This window comes from Solanum pennellii, chromosome 8, assembly GCF_001406875.1.
Source record: "Solanum pennellii chromosome 8, SPENNV200".
Lineage (NCBI taxonomy): Eukaryota > Viridiplantae > Streptophyta > Magnoliopsida > Solanales > Solanaceae > Solanum > Solanum pennellii.
This window is the reverse complement of record NC_028644.1, coordinates 39,941,295-39,960,666: the sequence shown is the minus strand read 5'-3', so window position 1 is coordinate 39,960,666 and position 19,372 is coordinate 39,941,295. Positions and strand designations below refer to the sequence as shown.

The following is a 19,372-nucleotide window of genomic DNA, read 5'->3' as shown; positions in this document are numbered from 1 at the left end:
CCCGATGTGGTGACCGGTATATTACAAATCTTGTGTATTGATGTTTGTGCTTTACTTGATCCGGGTGGAACATTATCTCTTGTTACTCATTTCTTTGTTAGAAAGTTTGATATTTTACCGATGTCCTAAATGAACCTTTTATGGTCACTACCCCGGAAGGTGATTCAGTGGTTGCGAAAAGAGTATGTAGAAATTGTTGTTTACATCCCTAATCTTTCGAAATAGGCCGAAACGTCGCGGCAACTCGAAAATATATTAATTGTTTTAATTTTAATAATATGTTAAAAATAAACGAGTTTCAAAAAGAGTCGCCACCTAATTTTAGGAAAACTAGGAAACCAATTATTAATCTACGAAACCAATCGATTCTAGGTGAGGGGTTCAAGTTATTCCGAAGGGAAGGGGTTAGGCACCCTTCGGAATCCACAATTGTGGTTCCCGACTGAATTCATTTTTTTTCAAATTGAGGAAGAATATATAATAAACACATATAATAAACATGCAATATAAACAATAAAATAAAATAAAATAATAATTATCGGCCTAAGGTTTGCCTAACATCAATATTTACATAATAATGAATGAAATATAATTCGAACTTTTTCGAATAATTTCAAGGAGAAGCATCTCCGGGTACCTGTAAAGACACTTAGTAAAAGAGTTAGTGCCAAAATAAATAAAACTAAAAATGAATGACTCAATTAATAACCTACAAATAAAAATCCGTCTTATTAATATTGAAGGCCTTGGAAATCGACGGTAATTTCTTCATCGGCCAAATGCAACAACTAAATATATAAACGTGAATAGAATTTCCGTCTTTTAAAAATGGGAAGGCCTCCAAAACCGACGGAGAGTTTTTTCATTGGCCAATTTCAACCAATAAGATTAATTTAAAGGCTAACCTATACAAAATAATCAAGATAACGCAATGGCAATAAAGAGACAACGTAAAAACCTAGATGAAATTGAATTAAATTTATGTGCACATCCATCAAAATATATAAAATAAACCCAACAAATCTCAAAGACAATAACTATATAAAAATAATGAAATGCCAACACCAAAATAACACTAATAATAATGATTAACATATCTACTGCCCAAGCTTAATTAAAAGATTAAAAACAAAGGCTAATTTAAATAAAAACAACCACGTAACTTACTTGAGTATTTTTTGTAACTTTTTACTAAATGAAATGAAGCTAAATGAATTAAGAATAGTCATATATATAAACAAAATAGATCAACAAAATGACTAAATATAACAAATCAAGATGAAATGTACTTAATAATATATAATATAATAATGAAGATGAAACTAACAACTATTACCATAATGCAAAACAAATTTTAATAAACTTAACGGTGTAATAAAAATGATAAAATAAATATTATATAAGACAATAAACAATGAGAAAACTATATTGTTGGATAAAATAAAGAGAAATAATAACAGACAATAACTTTTACCAACCAATAAAAACACAATTCTTCTTTAAAATATCAAGACATCACCAAAAATATATAAATAACTTAAAGCCATAAATATAAGGAGCTAACGAACTCTATATGCTAATTAAAAATAGAATAAATAATCATTTACACAAAATAAAACAAACATGTGCAGCCCATCAATAATAACATAAAAAATGAAAAAAAAAATGAAACAAGGCATACAAGGTAAAAGAAAAAAAAATCTACAAAATAAAAATAATAAAATTGAATCACAAAAATAAACTATAACTAAGATAACACCAATATATAACAGACACCAAAACAATAATTAAAACTTGCAAGAAAATAAAAATATGAGAAACAATATCAATTAATATGAAGATAAGAACAAACAGTGATGTATACGGATTACCATGCTACTACTTTGCCGGGCAGATCTGGGAGTTTGTTGCTGTCGGAATCAAGACGAGGCTGTTGTTGTTCGAGCTTCATGCTCCTTCGTCAGAAATGATGTTTTCTTGTTGCTTTTGAATTGCTGATTTATTAGTTGAATGAATACCTGTAAAAAGATGGAGTAGAAATCGTGAAGGGGGAAAGGGAAAAGGATTCTGGTCATTGGAGCTTCGAGCTCCGCCGGAAGTGGCAAATTTGGTTGGATGTTGAGATCGTTTTGGTGTTGCTATTATGTTTGTGCGGCGCTAGTGTATCTTCGAGCTCAAGTTCACCGGAAAAGATGGGAAACGGAGATAGGGGTTGTATTCTCTGTTCGGAGCTCCGAGCGCTAGCTTGATAGAGCTTTAAGCTCATTGATGGCCTGCAAAAAATTAACATACCATTTAAAAGAGGCAAGAGGGGAAGGGAAAATGTGGGTTGTCTCAGTGGTGGTTTCCGATTTTGAGCTGGCCGGAGTTCGCAGGTGGCTGTCTGCTATCGCTGTTGGTTGTCGTTGCTCGCCAGAAACGAGAGGTGAAAGAGGAGAAGACGAGGGGGAGAGGGGGAAAAAGGGAGAGGGAAGGGGAGAGGAAGAGTGAGAGCGGCTGGATATGGAGAGGTGAGAGAAGCGAGGGGTGGCGCTGCCTCACGCAGGTGGCTTCCGGTTGCGTGCAGCTGCTGCTACTTCGCCACAGCTGCTGGGCGGAGCAGTCGTCGCTGCCGTTATCCCATCCATCGACTTCAATGGAGAGCAGGGCGGCGGTAAGAGAGGAGAGGGAAGGGAGAAGAGAAGAGGAAGGTTATTGGGAGGAAGATGAGAGGGAGCGCTGGGAGGAGAGGGGGCTGCGGCTAGGAGCAGCTGGGAGGAGAAAGAGAGGAGAGGGGGCTGCGGCTCCTTTTTTTTTCCGAAAATTTCCCCCCCTCTTTTTGACCTAGTTAGCAAGTTAAATAAAAACTCAAAATGGGCTCAAATGACGGGCTTAGCGTTGTGGCCCAAAATTATGAATTTTTTTTAAAATGTTAGGCCAAAATTGGATGTCAACAATTGTCCTATAATATTTGCTCATAGAGTTACTCATGTTTAATAAGTAGAACTTTATATGGTCGATGTTGATGTCCATTTGGGAATGGACTGGTTTCATGATTGTTTTGCTTCCCTAGATTGTAGGACAATAATTATCATGTTTAATTTTCCTAACAAACCCATTTTGGAGTGGAAGGAGGCAATTCTATTCCTAGAGGTCGTATCATTTCTTTTTAAAAGGCTTTTAAGATGATCTCTAGAGGGTGTTTATTCCATATTATAATAGTCAATGATTCAGACTACGAAAATCCTCCCATTGAGTTGGTCCCTGTAGTGATGGAATTTCCGGAGGTTATCCTAAATGATCTTCCTAGAAATCATCCCGAACGGGAAATTGATTTTGGTATTCACTTGCTACCGTATACAAACCATATTTTAATTCATCGTTATCGGATGGCTCCGGACAAATTGAAAGATTTTAAGGCTCAACTGAAGGGCTTACTAGAAAAAGTCTTTATTAGACCTAGTATTTCTCCATGGGGTGCTCTGTTATTGTTTGTGAAGAAGAATGATAGGTCTATTACAATGTGCGTTGATTACTCAATAAAGTTACCATTAACAACAAGTATGATCTCCCTCAGATTGACAACTTATTTGATCAAATCCAAGGGGCAAGCTACTTTTCTATGATTTACTTGAGGTCGGGGTATCACCAACTTAGGGAGAGAGGTGAGGATATACCTTAAATAGTATTTCAAAATAGGTATGTTAACTTTGAGTTTTTAGTAATGTCCTTTGGTCTCACTAATGCCTTGGCGGTTTTTTTCGACCTAACAAATAGAGTGTTTTGAAGTTACCTAGATTCATTTGTCATTGTCTTCATTGACGACATCATGGTACATTCAAAAAATTAGGGCGAACACATGGACCATTTGAGAGAGGTTTTACAAGTGCCTAAGGAACACCAATTATTTGCCAAGTATAGCAAATGTGAGTTTTGATTGAGGTCGGTGGCGTTTCTTGGTCATATCATCACTAGTGAGAAAGTTGAGGTTGATCCAAGGAAAAACGACATGGTTAAAAATTGGCCTAGACCATTATCTCAAACCGAAATTAGGAGTTTCTTGGGTCTAGCAGGGTACTATTGAAGTTTGCTGTATGGTTTTGCGTCCATTTCTTCTCCTTTGACTATATTGACCCAATAGAGTGTAAAATTTGAGTGGTCAGAGTCGTGTGAAAGAAGTTTCCAGATTTTGAAAGATAGCTTACCTCCGTTCCGGTGTTGCCTTTACCGTATGATACTTAGGTGTTTGTGGTATATTGTGATGCATCCTGAGTGGACTAGGGGTTGTGTCCTTATGCAACACGATAAAGTAGTAGACTATGCCTCTAGACAACTTAAGGTGCATGAAAAGAATTATCAAACTCATGATCTTGAGTTAGCGGCCGTGGTAGTTCCCATGAAAATATAGTGGCATTATCTTGATGGGGTTCATGTTGATGTGTATACCGACCATAAGAGGCTTCAATATGTTTTTAGCCAAAATAATTAAAAGTTTCAAAAAAGAAGATGGTTGGAATCGTTGAAATATTATGACATAAGTTTTCTATACCACCTCGCCAAGGCCATTGTGGTAGCTGATGCTCTAAGTCATATGACCACGGATAGTTAGCCTCATTTAGAAGAAGCCAAGAAATACCTAGTGAAAGATGTTCATAGGTTGGCTTGTTTTGGGGTTAGATTGGAAGATTCTCCAAATGGTGGTTTTATGGTCCATCATAACTCCGAATCATATTTGGTGGTTGAGGTGATGTCTAAGCAACACCTTGATCCATCATTGATTGAGTTGATGGAATTTGTTCTTGGTAAGCTTAATGAGTCATTCGCCTTGGGGAAGGGGGATGGTGTTTTGGGGTATCAAGATATATTGTGTGTGGCCATTGTTGATAACTTGAGATACGGGATTCTTGAGGAAGCTCATAGTTCCCATTATTAAATTAATACGGGTTCTACTAAGTTATATCATGACCTTAGGGGTTCTACTAAGTTATATCATGACCTTAGAGAAGTGTTTTGGTTAGATGGATTAAAATGTACATACTCGAATTCGTTGCAAGGTGTCCAAATTGCAAACAATTGAAACACGACTACCAAAAGTCGGGTGGAAGACACTAATATGTACATCGTAGTCGGTTTGCCTCGGACTAGAAGGCAAAATGACTCTATATGGGTGGCGGTGGATAGATTTACAAAATCCGCTCATTTTAATCCCGTCAATTCCACTTACTAGGTGGAGAATTATGCAATCACCTTCATAGATGAGATTGTGTTTCTTTCATGGTATTCAATTATCCTTCATATCGGATAGGGGAAAACAATTCACATATAGATTTTGGAGGTCATTCTAAAGAGGGTTGGTTACAAAGAGTGAAGTTAAGCACCGCTTTTCATCCCCAAAACGGATGGTCAAGCGGAGAGTACTATTCAATCCCTTGACGATATTCTTAGAGCTTTTGTTATCGAATTCAAGGGATGTAGGGATGAAGATTTGCCTTTGGTTGAGTTCTCTGATAATAATAGTTAACATTCGACTATATCCATGGCTGTTTTTGATGTTTTATATAGTAAGAGATGTAGATCGCCGATTAGGTGATCGGAAGTTTGTTAGTTTTCAATCGTTGGTCCTGAATTATTATGTGAAAATTTGGAGAAAGTTCGTGTCATAAGTGATAGATTGAAGGCAGCCTATAATTTGCAAAAGTCTTATGCCGACAATAGGAGAAGAGAACTTTAATTTAAAGAAGGTGATAAGGTGTAATTAAAAATTTCACCCATGAAAGGGGTGATGAGGTTTGGGAAGAAAGGAAAGTTGAGTCCGCATTATGTGGGTCCGTATGAAATTTCACAAAGGGGTGGCATGGTGGCATACACGTTGAGATTACCTTGTGAACTAGCTCCGATTCATCCAGTGTTCCATGAAACCATGCTTAAGAGTGTATCGGTGATCCCGAGTCCATTTATTCTATTGAAGGTGTGGATGTGAACGTCTCCTAGGAAAAAAGTCCGGTGGAAATCCATGATCGGCAAGTAAAAAAATTGAGGAACAAAGAGGTGGCCTCTGTAAATATTCTACGGATAAACCAACTAGTTGAGAGAGAAACATGAGAGGCCGAGGCCAACATGAAGTCATGTTATCCTCATATATTTGCTAATTAAGGTTAATTTTACATATTAATAATGAAAATAATAAATAAATTGAATTTGACTTGTTTTGCGAAGATAAGCATATTAATGATAAAGGTTTTTGCTAAAATGAAATTTCATGCAAAATGCTCTTTTACTTGATTTGCACTTATTTTGGTGTATTTCTGTATGTTGTTGCCTTTATGAAAAGTTATTGAGCATGTTGATGTGCATTGAAAGGAATTTTGGCGTAAGTGACTCTATATGTTGTGTTGAGCTCATGTTGTTGTTGAGAAGGAAATTCCTCATGCGATAATGTTGAGCTCTTATATGAAGTAATTGACGCTTCATGTTACTCTGTGTAAATTCCATAATACAATTTTTATTTGAGTTGTAACTCATGTTTTTTCATGCTGTTCTTTGTTGGGCTGCTAGTATTGAGTCTATTTTTTTAATTACAAAAGATTTAAGTGTAATTCGTGGATGAATGTTTCTAAGGGAGGGATAATGTAACACTCCGAAAGTCCATGACCTAAGATATAACCATACATGATAAATTAAATCTTAAAACACTATTTATAATCCTAAAATAATATTTAGAAACCATTTAGGATGTTTTAGAGTCAAGGCGTCAAGAAATGTCCTTTACGTCCGTAAGCTAGTGCAATTGAACTAATAAAGCGTCCTTAGGTTTCAGGTTTGTTTGGAGGTTTCAAAAGAAGTCTAAAACATGTATAAATACTTTTAATAGGTAAAATAATGTGTATTGGGTGAAAACTAATAGGTCCGACCTCCCAAGGATCGCCCTAGGTATCCACAACGGGACCCCAAACTTAGCCAATCATGCTGCCAAAGCAGTAGCCAAATTGCACTTGGCTGGAATAGGTCCGCGTCGCGGACTGGTTGTTATTTTGTCCAAATATGATGACTGCGTCGCGGACAAATCGTGTACTCTTCTGTCTAAAAAGTTAATTGTTAAATCTTGCGGGAGCAGCTCCGTATCGCGGAGTTTTTCTCCGACAAAATTCTAAAATTTGGAATTCAAGTTTGACTTTATTAAAGGGTCAACTTAAGTGAGGGGTCTTTTTTGTATTTCATGAGCGGAATACATATTGATTTTCGATCAGTTTTCCCTCATATTTACTCACTCAAAGAAAATCCTCAAATCAAAACCCAAAAGCTCTCACCTGTCTCTACTTTCTCTCTCGATTCAACAACCATTGAAGGAAGAAGAAAGCTTGAAGAAGAAAACCAATTTCTCTAGGATTTCAGTTGAATTTCATGTATTAAGATTAATTAATGTATGGGTTCTTCACTCTGGGATTCCTTTTGCCAATAGGTCCTTTAAAAGTTAATTTCTGTCAGATCCCGAGAGCATACCCTTGAATATATGGCACTCTCGAAGTGAAATCGGAGCACATGACCTCTCGGAGGTCTCATACAAGATCTTTCACATCATTTATCGCATATAAATATTTGAAAAGTAGTGCAGAACTAAAACATTTCACAAAACGTTCTCAAAGTCGTTCAAAATATCTTTTAATAAAAATCAAAGGAACTAAGTCTCATATCATCAATTCTTAGACTCACAAATAATTGGGACACAACCCACACAATCGAAATATAATACCACATGTCAAGTACAATACGTAAATATCAAGAAACACTAAAGATATCTATGTCCTCGAATCAAGTGAGGACATACTTCCATTTGCTTGAACTCTCCTATGATCCAAGCCTTGTCCTCCAATCGCACCTTGACCTATGAATCTCTTTATATATAGATAAAAGCATGTAATTAGTATAATTATATGTACTAAGTATGATTTATTGCATAAAAATCATGATAACGGACTTTTAATGGAAATATGCTATTTTTGATTTAATATCATACGAACAACATTTAACACCATTGAAATACATAGTATATCACATAAGCATTTTATCACTTTTTTTTATAGAAGTTACAGTGAACCTGTGTCACTCTACAGTGAATCAATTCACTGTTACAGTGAATCAATTCACTTTTACAGTGATGTTTCTCATCTTCACAAAGACCCCTTTCTAGCATTAAATCTTCTCACTAAAAGTTATCCTAAGACTCACATAAGTAAAAAAAAGAGACACCACCCATAGACCCTATCTAGGAACACCTAAATTATCCTTAAGACCACCCATACTAAGATAAACAGATATACAATACACCAAACATATGATCATGACATTCTCCTTCCAAAGGTTATCGAAAGACATAATCAAGTAAATCAAGAAAAGAATATACATACTTGACCTCTTCAAGATTACCTAAATAGTCCTTAAGAATACCTAAGTTTGTATCATGCCTACTAAATTAACCAACTTCCCTAACTAGAAGCATGCTTAAGACTTTTCTAGGTAAGATACGTAGTGAGCATTCCTATGCCCCCTACACACCTTAACTAGCCAACCCTTAACTACTCTAGATAAGTACTCATTCATTTAACATGGTTGTCTAACATAATTCATTATATTCATTATTTCATTTAAGATAATTTTATTACATATAAGTATATTAAAGTAATGGTCTTGGAGAAGACCTAGGGGCTCTAACTAACATCTTCAAAGCATATTTTGCAATGTCTAGATAGGGTCCTTTACAACCACCTAAATTCTTAGAACTTCTCAAATACTAGTAGGTATCCCATATGATGAGAATAGACAATAATCGACATAGACCATTGTAGAAAAACATTGAATCTGGAGTTGTATCCTACTCCTATGAAGGTATTGTACTTGCCAATGGTAGAATATGAAGTGTTTACTCTGCACTGTAGCCTCATTCATATCTACATCTATTTCCCTTACCATATTCAACCAGTCCTAGGCTTTGTTCTCATAGAGTAATTCACATGAATGATCACATGAAGAGGTTCCATATCTAGTTCATAACCCAATCACATTCACCCTACCAAAAGGTCCACTAGGGCTGCCTTAAAATGGCAAAGAGGATAGATTAATGAATTTCCTAAGAATGATTGCATGACGTTTCAGCCAACCATTTATAAGTCCATCACTCACAGAAAAAGGATACCGTTACGGCTTTCGACTTCAAGCTTTTTCTAAGCTTCTGTCTCAATGGTTCCACATAAATGGACCTTCTCACCATGTTTAAGGTCATGTATCATTCGTTCATACAATACTAAGAGCTTTTAGAATCCTAAGTCAAGACATCTAATATTCACATATCATTCATGCATCAAGAAGAGATACTTAAGTCTAACTAAACAAGTCACATCATTACTTCACTTTGTCACATATAGCATATCATATTCAAGAAGCGCATACACACAACCTTCATAATATTTAGGTAACCCTATACACTAATATAACATACTAAATATAGACATCATCGACTCATATAGTCAAGTAGGAATAACCATGTATCAACTCTAAGACTACACACATAAGGACATAGTTATAGTATAACACCATCACCTAGAAAAATTATTAGAAGAACGGATAATTTCACCTTAATTGCATGTTGATAGATATGATGATACTTAACATAACCAACCATACAAGTAATGATAATACTTCAAGTAGTTGCCAACAAGGTCATGATCATCATAATACATAAAGTAACGCTGACAGGGCACATCACTCACATAGCACCACCACCATTAGTGGACCATACCAATCATAACATAATTTAAGATCTGTAATACATAAAATAAATATAATTAGGGAAGCGTACCAACAATTCATTTTCTCCACTTCAATCCTTAGCTAAATCATCCAATATAATACCAATAGGCCCTCACCCATGGCCATGATCATTAATTCAATACAAAAACCATAATACTCAATGATTGTAGGTCAATTCAATATAGGTTTATCAATATAATAAAACATATATATAAATTGATTATGATTATAAAATTATTCAACAACCCAGAAACTATACTAGAACTCATAAGGATTAAGAAAATATCAAGTCAACCACAAAGTAGTAAAAATCTAGGGTTCATGAATTACATGGGTTTATAGGTTAATTATAAATCATCTAATTAATATCAATGTAATAAATATATTATGATTCTAAACCTTTAATGCTAGAACCACTCTATAGGTCATAAAATTGGACAAGTTCATCTTTAGAAAACATTAGAATTCTCTTTTTGGGCTCCTTTAGGAATAGAGTTTCAAGGATAAAAAACCATGCCTCAATTATGTTAATCCAAGAAATTGATGAATAATCACTACTCAAATCTCCAATCCAAGCTCTTCCTAGTGTTACGTTACAATGGAGTTCTAGAAAATTTCTAAGAGAATTTTGGGGTTTTGATTTGGAAGAATGAATTTATCTAGCTATTTAAGACTTATATAAGAACTTGAATTACTTAAATTACCCCTAAGTAAACGTCCAAACTCTTATTTGTACGTTGGGTAAATTTACCAATTCACCCTCCAACTTAATGGTGAATTGCGCAGGACTAGACGTCACCAACGATTGGCCATCAATGGACCATTTGTCCACAAACAGATCATCCTGGCTGGCCGTCGTTTGGGACTGATACTAGACATTGGGAGATTGAGATCCCTAGGCTATGTATTGACCAACGAAGTCTATCAATGGGGTGTGGACTATCCAACTAGCCGTCGTTTGCCTCATTCGATTGAACTTGTTTTGACAGCCTCTATCTCAAATGAAGGGTCCTTCATCAAGAAACCTTGGCTGTTGCTTGCGAACTTTTGAATGGACGTTTCCAATCCCAGTATGATCGTATACAAATTTAGGACCTCTGTATCAATTTCATCCAAAATGAACATGTAAAACTCGATGAATCATGCCAAGACACATAAGATCATTTCAAGGCACACCTTTCAAACGTCATGGACATTCATGGACGTTTGGCGTCCAAACTTTATGAAACTTGACACACTAATTTTAACAATAATTGTAGCTCATATAAGAGACTCATAAGGTCATAACTCACACATATAAGCTCAAAACCACATATGAGGAACATAGGTGACTAGTTATTGAACGTCTTGGTCGTCACTTGATGTTTGACTTCCAATTCACCTAAAATCTTAGAAATTGCATCAATACAACAGTATAAACAATTTTAGGACCTTAGACCCCCACGAAAACCACGGTACGATCTAGTTTAACCAAAATCATTTTTGAGGTGTTACATTACCCCCCACTTGGACAACATTCGTCCTCGAATGACACTTGTCGCTCTCCAAATCCTTCCAAGAGTAAATATTCAGTTAACAACGCTCAAACATACCACATAACACATTATACAATGTAAAATCTACAAGCTACATCAATTTCACATAATCAAGAGACCCAGAACACAACAAGAAGATAGAAAGTAGTTCTACAACTTATTATGCCATAAAATTCACATTCTTCAGTCCAAATAGCAAAAACTGATTTTATATTTTTTACCATACTCATATACATCAGCTCTATACACATTGCAACAATTATCAACCAAAGAATGAATTAGTCACTTTTTTAAAAAATCATACAGTGAACAGGTAGCTTTACAGTGAATTACGCCAAGATTTTAAAAAATGCATCTTTTAGGAAAATAATGATAGAAAGATGCTCATAGGAAAGATAAAACCATATAAACACATTTTACAATGTAGTCATAACTTCAGAGAATACACAATGCAAAGAATCAATGAAATTCAATGCCAACAAGACTCTTGAACACAATGATATCTATAAAACAATCCAAAATGTTACTATAATCATCTAGCTCATCTACTAACCATACTCCCCCACTTATACGAAACTCATATCACTAAAGAGAGAAATACAAGAACATAACATCATGCTCATCACCCTCATACGACTTTCCTCCTCTAGCCCGAAGTGCATAGAAATGAGCCTTTCTTTTAGAGCATTATCTTTCAGAGCATTAGGAACAACTTGCTTACCATTTCAATTAGGACAATATCTCACTTTGTGTCCATATTTACCACATCCAAAACAAATACTTGTACCCAATAGGCATTCCCCATAGTGACTCTTTCCACAAGTAGCACATGTAGGCTTGCCGTTTTGAGAACCACCTCCTTTCTCAAATTTTACCTTAGCACTCCTAGGTTCATCTTGAGTGTAACCTTCTTCTTGATCCTAGGTTGACTTTGATTACTTGAACCACTCCTTTTCAGGTTTCTAGCTATCCTACAAACTTTAGACTACTAATTTGATTGAGCATAAACCATGAGTCTAGATAGGGTCATATCATCATTTAGCATGGCCTTATGAAATTCTTCTTTCACTAAGTCGGCGGCCCTGGTCACAAACCTACTCATCTCATCGCTAGGGTTAGACACTAAGGATTGTTCATATCCAGAAAACATAGAGAACTTCAAAGAGTATTCCTCAACACTAAAATTTCCTTGCTTGAGATTGATAAACTCCTCCACCTTTACCTCTCTCCTCTCACGGGGAAAGTACTTTCCTAGAGAAGCCTCTGTAAATTCTTCCCACTTAATAAAACCTGACTCAACCGGCCTATTATCCTTCCATTGAGTATACCACACTTGAGCAACCTCCCTCAATTGGTACGGATCTAACTCCACCTTCTCCCTAGAAGTCACCCCCATGGCACTCAATTCTTTATACAGTCCATCTAGGAACTTTTTGGGATCTTTCCTACATTAGAGCCAAGAGAGATAAGAGGATTCATCCTCACAAAATGTCTCAATCTTGATGCAATAATGCTCTCCACAACATTCACTCGAGGATCAATACCCCTATTCAAATGGGTGATCAAAGATCGGGTTAAAAGAAGTAAAGCCTCCTTGATCTCCCGATTAGTAATTTTTAGGGAAACCACCCGAACATCATTACCACCTTCAACAATACGAACTTAAGAATATATAGAACCTTGATCTCCTTGAACCCCTTAAGAACCTTGAGTAACTTGCTCAACTTGAAGAGGATTATCCTCATTTACATCACTCTCCTCAACTTTCCTAGTCGGTATCCTCCTTGTATTCATCTTCCCAAAAACAAAAGGAAAACGGTAAGAAAAGGATGCTCATAAAATTTATTCTACGGCACGACATAGGAGTAGAATATAAGGGAAACTCTATCGTTCTATAGCCTCCCACCCATAGATTTATCGCGACACACACCGATTGTGAAGACTCTACTAGACGTGACTTCATGAGACTTGTTGATTCCTAAGACTACTTTCATAACCTATGCTCTGAAACAAATCTTATCACATCACGAGAGAATAACCTAGAAGATATGACACTCTAAGAGTGCAACCGGCATACTTGACCTCTTGCAGGTCACACACAATTCCTTTCACATCATTCATCCCATATACGTATATGAAAAATAGTCGGAATTAAAACTTTTCTCAAAATATTCTAAATGGTCTTTCAAAATATCTTTCATATAAAATCAAAGGAATCTAAGTCTCATATCATCAAATATGAGACTCACAAATACTTGGGGCACGACCCATACAATCAAAATATAATACTTTATGTCTATTACAATACTTTAATCTAAAGAAACTCTAAAGACGTCTATGTCCTTGGGGTAAGTGAGGACATACATCAACTTGCTTGAATGATCCTATAATCCAAAACTTCGCCTCCAATAGAACCTTCACATATAAATCACTTTAGAGATAGATAAAAGCATGGAATTTGTACAACCACATTTACTAAGTACAACTTAATGCATAAAATCATGAGAACGGACTTTCAATTGAAATATTCTCTTTTTAATCTAAATATCATAATAATAGCATGAAAACGACATTTAACATCTTTGAAATGTATAATATATCACATAATCATTTTATCACAGTTATTGAAAAGCTATAGTGAACCTATGTCACTTTACAATGAATCAACTGTTTGTTTCAATGAAGTTTATTAACTTCACAAAGACCCCTTTCAAGCATCAAATCTTCTCGCTAAAAGCTATATTAAGACTCATTTAATTAAGCGAAAGAGAAACCGCCCATATACACTCTCTAGGCACACCTAAATGATCCTTAAGACCACCTATAATGAGATACACACACTTACAATAAAACAAACACATGATCATGACATTCTTCTTCCAAAGGTTATTAAAATACTTATTCAAGTAAATCAAGAAGATAATATCCATACTTGACCTCTTCAAGATTACCTAACTAATCCTTAAGAATACCTAAGTTTGGATCTTTCCAACTTAATCAACCAACTTCCCTAACTCAAGTCATTCTTATGAATTTTCTAGGTATGATACGAAGGGACCACTCCTATGCCCCCTTTACACCTTAACTAGACGACCCTTAGTTAGTTAGATAAGTACTCATTATTTTAACATGATTTTTTAACTTAAGTCATTGGATTCATTATTGAATTTAAGAGATATTCAATATAGATAAGGACATTAAAATAATGGTCTTGGAGAAGAGGGACTCTCCCTAACATCTTCAATGCCTATTGTGCAATGTCTAGATATTGTCCCTTACCACCGCCTAAACATAATTGAACATCTAAATACTACTAGGTATCCCATATGATGAGAATAGATAATAAGAAACATAGACCATGGTAGAAAAACATGGAATCCAGAATTGTAAGATGGAGGTGTTGTACTTTCTAAAGGTAGAAATTGGACACATCCCATGTAGACTTATGGTTGAGGAATATGAAGGGTTTACTTTGTACTCTAGCCTCATTCTTATCTAGAGCAACTTCCCTTACTATACTCACTCGTGAAAGCCTTTGTTCTCATTGAGTAATTCACATTAATGATCACATTAAGAGGTTCCATATCTAGTTCACAATCCAATCACATTCACCCTACCAAAAAGGTCCACTAGGGCTTCCTTACAATGGCGAAGAGGACAACTTAATGAATTTCCTACGATTGATTTCATGTTGTTTTATTCAAACATTTCTAAGTCCATCACTCACACAAGAAGGATACAATTAGTTCGACTTCAAGGTTTTCTTAACCTTCTTTCTCAAAGGTTCCAGATAAGTTGACATTCTCACTATGTTCAAGTCTACATATCATTCGTTCATACAAGACTATGAGTCTTTATTATCCTAAGTCAAAACATATCATATTCACATATCATTCATGCATCAACAAGAGGTACTTAAGTTTACCTAAATAAGACAGATCATTACTTTACTTTGTCACATATAGCATATCATATTCAAGAAGCGCAAACGTATAACCTTCATCATCTTTAGGTCACCCTATACACTACTATTACATCATAAATATAGCCATAATAGACTCATATAATCAAGTAGGATTAACAATGTATCAACTCTAAACTACACACATAAGGACATAGACATAGTCTAACATGATCACCCAGAAACATCAATAGAAGAACACATACCTTCACCTCATTCATATGTAGATAGATATGATCAACTTCAGATAATCAACCATACAAATCACCAAAATACTTCAAGTGGTTTTTTACAAGGACATGATCATCTTAATACATAAAGTAACGCCGACAAGCCCACATCATTCACATAGCACCTCCAATATTAGTGGAACAAACCAATCACAACATAATTCAATATCTATATTAAATAAAATAAATATAAATATGGCAGAGTACCACCAATCCGTTCTCTCCACTTAAATCCTTAACTAAATAATCTAATTCAATATCAATAGGCCCTTACCCATGCCCATGATCATTAATTCAATACAAAAACCATACTAATCAATGAATAAAGGTCAATTAAATATATATTTATCAATATAATACAACCTATACATCAATTGAATACAATTATTACATGAATTACATGGGTTCATAGGTTAATTCTGTATAAATTATCGAATTAAAATAAATTTAATAAATATATAATGATTAAAACCTTTAATGCAAGAACCCATGGATAGATCATAAAATTATACAAGTTCATATCTATAAAACTTTACAAATCCCTTTGATTTTTGGGATCCTTGATGAATAGAGTTTCAAGTATCAAATACCATACCTCAATTAGGTTAATCCAAGAAATATACGAATAATCACAACTCATATCTCCAATCCAAGCTCTTCCTAGAGTTTTCGCTCCAATGGAGTTCTAGAGAATTTTGGGGTTTTATTTCGAAGAATGAATTCATCTAAGTATTTAGGACTTATATAACAACATAAAATACCTAAATTAACCCTATGTAACCTCCCAAAATCATATTTTGATTATGGGTGAATTTACCAATTCACCCTCGAAATTAATAGTGAACTGCGTAGGAATAGACCTCACCAACGAGTCGCAATCGACGGACCGCCCTGGCTGGTCGTCGTTTGGGGCTGAGACTATCCATTTGGAGCTTCAGATCCCTAGGCTAATTCTTAACGAATAACTCCCATTGACGGGGCATGTAAAAGACAACAAGCAATAGTTTTCCTTTGTCTATTGGACTTGTCTTGAAACCTTTGGCTCAAAGGAAGGGTACTTCCTCAAATTTCCTTTGTTGGTCCTTGTTGACTTTAACCAGGACAGCTCCAATCCAAAAATGATCATATAATATTTTAGAACCTCTCATATAAATTTCATTAAAAATGAACACGTACAAATCGATGAATCATGCCAAGACACACAAGGTCGTTTCAAGGCAAACCTTTCGAACTCCATCGATGTTTGACCTCCAAACTTCATGAAACTTGAAACACTGACTTTAAACATCGTTATAAATCATATAAGAGACTCATAATCTCATAACACACACATATATAAGAACATAACCACATATGAGGCACATAGGTGGCTAGTCGTGAAACGTCTTGGTCGTCCCTTAACGTTTGACTTTCAAATCACCTAAACTCTTAGACATTGCCTCAATAACACATTATAAACCATTTTTGGAACTTATACCCTCATTACAATTATGTTAGTATATATTTTCACCTAAGTCTTTTTAGAGGTTTTGCAATTCCAAATCACCCAATTCCACGGGTTTTCTTCTAAAAATGGGTTTTCTTCGAAAGTTGAAATTAATTATTGATTATGTCTAATTGTGATTAACCATAAATAATTAAGTTTATATTGTTTATTAGTTTATGTTAATTGATGGGAATTTCAATTTATTTATGTCTTTTCCCTAATTTCCCCAAAATCTTGGATCTTTTTTATGAAGCGATGACAATTGATGAATGTATCAATTGTTTGACTTGTTTTATCTATTTAAAATTCATTCACTGAAAGAAAAGGGTAATGTACTGTTGGGATTGGATATATTTCTTGAATAAATCATGATGAACCCTATTCCCCTAACCCTAGGTTATGAACGGATGTTGAATTGGTTAATGATCCTGCAATTAACGTAGATCGTGTGTTAATTACTATTGTATGATGTTATTACACAAATTATCAGATGAAATTGGTTTATCTATGGTAAGACCATAGATGATGACTTTGGAAGGATATTTGGTAATTCCGTGTGATCTCAAACCTTTACTTAAAATATGATGGTTTGTACTTGATGATGAAGCTCAATTGAAGTATATCTTGTCATTAGATTATTAGTTGTGGTATGATGATGAAATAGAAACGTATTGATTACGTGTGTATGACATTATGCTTAATATATAATGATATAAGGTTTGTCATGAATTGCCTATGTGCCTTATTATGACATAATGATGATAATATGGTATGCTCGCATATGAGGGTTGTATTGAAAGGATGTTCTCATGCAATTACTATTGAGATAATGACAATGACTATACGAGGAGTAGTCTCCTATGAACTAAACTAATTTATGATAGTTAAAGAAATACATTTCTAACGGGACTCTAGCTTAGCACTGAGTCAACTAGTAGTGTGCAGTGTCCCTTCCCAAATAGGGAAGGTAGGTTCACTATTGTACTCATGAGATTAAATACTATTATGTATATTGCATAAAGAGTCCAAATTAAATATCCTACTTATTGAACTATGTTTCCCCCATAGGAATACTAATTAGTGGATCCACCTAGATTCTATGTTCATGTTTTGGTACTACCATGGTAAGTAGTCCACCTTCTTATGGTGTAGGGTTCCATAACACAGGATTCCACATTATCTCATGTAGTGTATGTCGGTTAAGGAAATATGTTCCCGAAAGTAAAAAATGTAATAAAGTAAACTCTTACTAGGAGGACTTAAGGTGTTTGACTTAGTCTAGGTAGGGTATGGGAATCTACCTATACATTGCACTAGTTTTCCTTGAGGGAAGTCCTAGGAGGATGTTCTTATGGTCGTATGATCTTATGAAGCGAATGACATGCTTATGTTGATTTTACATGTTAATTGGTTTGTTTTGTTAAATATGATGATGAATACGCATGATTCTATGTTATGTGGAGTTAGACATTATTTGTGATCCTTTGGTTGGTGTACTGTGTTGAGTGGGGTTATGGGGCTTCACTAATCCGTTTCACTAGTAAGCTTGGTAATGGGTTATGAGTAAGGGTCTTGTATATGTTGTAATGTTATGAACTCTTGAGCTTGCTTTGTCTTTATAACATGATATTAGAGTTGTTTATGGATATGGTTATAATATGCTATGCACTTGTTGACTTGACATAACTTGAAGATCTTTGTCTTGTGTTGAATATAATATGGTCTTAAGGAATATATGAGTATTGTCTTATAAATGTTCTTGGTTGTGCATAAGGCTATTCAAAAAAACATGGCATGGTTTTGAACAAATGTCCCTTTTAGAATGATTTCTAAGTTTGTTTGTGCATATGATTCCATACTTAGTACAAGTGATGTACTAACCCCTATTTCTCCCTTTTTCACAAAAAATTTTGGTTTTGATCATTGAAGGGTTCGTGGATAATTTGCAAGAAGGCTCGGATCATTTCTCCAAGTGTAGGTATGTCCTCAAAAATCGAGGATGATTCCTTTTCTCATTCTACATATGTGATTTGCTATAGTTTAATGACATTCATTTCACACTTCTTGTTCAAGACTTTATTGTAAGCCCTATGGCAATTATACATCTGTGTACATGATATTACTGAATTGTTTCTATTCCTAGTTAGATAGTTTTATATGAGACATATGTATTAGACTTTGTATTGTTGATATTGTATATGTGACTTTAAAGTAGAACACTAAGTCAATTTCTTATGCGACGATTCTAAGTAAACTCCCTATGTATATAATATGTGTAAGCGAGAGGTCTATGTAAACCTCATGATGTAGATGTAGATGAAATTTTTTAAATTTTCCATTTTTTAACCTATGGTATTAAATGATGAATTCTAAAAGG

At 34.9% G+C, this 19,372-nt stretch overlaps 1 pseudogene; it reads left to right on the top strand.

The window, feature by feature from the left end:
* The first annotated feature begins 2,322 nt into the window (after window positions 1–2,322).
* LOC107027620 overlaps window positions 2,323–19,372 on the top strand; it is a 32,826-nt pseudogene continuing 15,776 nt past the window's right edge.